The sequence below is a fragment of the Camelus bactrianus genome, chromosome 27 (genome assembly GCF_048773025.1).
Source record: "Camelus bactrianus isolate YW-2024 breed Bactrian camel chromosome 27, ASM4877302v1, whole genome shotgun sequence".
Classification (NCBI taxonomy): domain Eukaryota; kingdom Metazoa; phylum Chordata; class Mammalia; order Artiodactyla; family Camelidae; genus Camelus; species Camelus bactrianus.
In genome coordinates this window covers 12,508,971-12,512,019 of record NC_133565.1, presented here as the reverse complement: position 1 = coordinate 12,512,019, position 3,049 = coordinate 12,508,971, and the positions used below count along the sequence as shown (strand labels likewise).

At 41.0% G+C, this 3,049-nt stretch overlaps 1 pseudogene; it reads left to right on the top strand.

The window, feature by feature from the left end:
- The first annotated feature begins 489 nt into the window (after nt 1-489).
- On the top strand, nt 490-1,837 carry LOC105081141 (tubulin alpha-1A chain-like; annotated as a pseudogene).
- The last annotated feature ends 1,212 nt before the right edge of the window (nt 1,838-3,049 follow it).

Below are 3,049 nucleotides of genomic sequence, written 5' to 3'. Positions count from 1 at the left end.
TCTCAGTCGCTGAATCAAAGACAATCCCTTTTAGACACCCCCTTACAGATGCAGTGAGAAATAATGATTTACCAGCTATCTGTACATCCCTTAGCCCAGGAAAGTTACTATCACAAGTCTACCCCTTGTCCACTTGTCACCTACACTCACCTCTTTCAACCATAATTAACTTTCAAAAACAAGACAATACCGAGTTTCATAATTCTGCCTAACATGGTGCAACACACTGACCTCTTCCCTAGAAGAGGAGATAAGCTACGTGAGGGATGTTTATTCATCTAGACATTCTGAAACATGCAAAGACATCTTTTTTATATATATATACATATATAAAATCTGAATCACTATGCTGTACACCAGAAATTAGCAGCATTGTAAATCAACTATACTTCAATTTGAAAAAAAAAAAAGATTTATGTCACAATGTAAGAAGCAACAACTTCTCTTCTTTCTTTCCGCCATCTGCTCAACAGCCACAAAACAGCATCTATGCGTGTGTGCATCTCCATCCACAATGGCCAGGCTGATGTCCAGATCAACAATGCCTGCTGGAAGCTCTACTGCCTGGAACACAGAATCCAGCCCAATGGCCAGATGCCAAATGACAAGGCCATTGTGGGAGGAGATGACTCCTTCAACACCTTCTTCAGTGAAAGAGGCTCTGGCAAGCATATACCAAGGGCAGTGTTTGTAGACCTGAAACCCACAATCATTGATGAAGTTCACACTGGCACCTGCCACCAGATCTACACTGAGCAGCTCATCACAAAGAAAGAAAATGCTGCTAATATCTATGCCCATGTTCAGTACACCATTGGTAAGGAGATCATTGACCTCTTCTTGAACTGAATTCAGAAACTGGCAGACCAGTGCACAGGTCTTCAGGGATTATTGGTTTTTCACAGTTTCAGTGTGGGAACTTGTTCTGGGCTCACCTCCCTGCTGATGGAAAATCTCTCTGTCGATTATGGCAAGAAGTCCAAGCTGAAGTTCTCCATGTACCCTGTCCCCCAGGTTTCCACAGATGTAGTTGAGAACTACAACTCCATCCTCAAAACCCAAACTACCCTGGAGCACTCTGATTATGCCTTCATGGTAGACAGTGAGGCCATCTATGATATCTGTCATAGAAACCTTGATATTGAGCACAGAATTTACACTAACCTGCATGGGATGATAGGTCAAGTTGTATCCTCCATCACTGCTTCCCTGAGGTTTTATGGAGCCCCGAACGCTGATCTGACAGAATTCCAGGCCTACCTGGGTCCCTATCCTCACATCAACTTCCCTCAGGCTACACAAGCCACTCTCATCTCTTCTGAGAAAACCTACTGTGAACAGCTTTCTGTAACACAGATCACCAATGCTTGCTTTGAGCCAGCCAATAAGGTGGTGAAATGTGACCCTCACATGATAAATACGTAGCTTGCTGCCTGTTTTATCATGATGATATGGCTCCAAAATATATCAATGCTGTCATTGCCAAAATCAATAGCCAGCATACCATCCAGTTTGTGGAATGGTGTCCTGCTGGCTTCAAATTTGGCTTTAATTAACATCCTCCCATCATGGTACCTGGTGGAGAACTGGCCAAAGCATGGTGAGCTGTGTGCATGATAAGCAACACCACAGCAATTGCTGAGGCCTGGACTCACATGAAGCACGAGTCTGACATGATGTATGCCAAGCATGCCTTTGTTCACTGGTTTGTGTTTGAGGCATGGAGGCAGGAGAGTTTTCTCAGGCCTATGAGGACATAGAGGACCTTGAGAAGGATTATGAAGAGGTTTGTGTAGATTCTGTTGAAGGAGAAGGAGAGGAAGTAGGAGAGGAATAGTAAAGTTAAAATGTCACAAAGGTGCTGCTTTACAGTGAAGCTTATTCTGAAACATTTAAACATTGAAAACTGCAGTCTGATCAGTTAATTTGTATGTGGCAATGTACATTCTCATATATAATTACTGACTTACGCTTTAAAACACGATGGTTTGTTACAGACCCAAATATCCACTTCTCCTCTGTGATTACCTGTGCTATACAGTATAATCTTGTTTATCTATTGTTAATGAGTTTATATATGTCCATGTATGACTGAAAAATTGTGCTGAACACTAGAATTTGACACAACATTGTAAAATGATTATAAATCAATAAAAAAAATAAAAAAATAAATAAATAGACCAATCAGGAGGGAGAGAACCAATCAGGAGTGAGCTCCATGCAAATGAAGTACTACAAATGGACCAATCAGGAGTGAGGGAAATAACCAATCAGTAGTGAGCTCAGGGAACCAATAGAATTTTAGGGTAAGTAAGACTTTTCAGAGGCAAAAAGTGAGATAGAGCCTCTGGGCCAGGGAACCGGATGGTGCTAGCAGGAGAGTAGTTGCCCTGTCTGTCTTTTTATGGGGCTTCTCACCTCACCTTGGCAACTTTATTAAGAAGGGAAACATTCTATCAGTGTCTATTTTCCCATCTCAGTTTTCCCAGCATTCAGGCTTATAAAAGGATAATGTCATATATTAACACCCCTCATCTCTCTGGATCATGTTACTTACATTGTCTCCATGGAGGTAGGGTCTCTGATAAGACCCCAGAATTTACCCGGTAGGTCTCTTATAGAACAGAATCAATCAATGTTGAAAAAGGCCCTTGAGAATTGTGATGTAATATACTAATGTACATAATTAATAGTGAAGATGAAAATAAACTGAAATATGAACGTCAAAAAAAATCCACTTCTCTGATGGATTTGAATAAAGTATTTATTGTCTTTAAAAATTACAAAGAATGGGCCTTTCAAGGGTTAGTTGGTTGACCAAACTTTAATCAGACCCCTGAAAGTTCTCCTAGGCCCATATGTGTACCTCTTTGTAAAATTCTCAGCAAGAATTCTGCTGAGTGAGTTTTGCATGAGGCCTTCATCCTCCAGGTCTGGTCACCCTCGATATCTAATTAGGTTTCTCATATTCCACCCCCACCAACAGGTAATGTCTAATCAATCTGACTTGTCTTCAGAAAGAATCCCATATGTCAGTTTACCAAGAAAT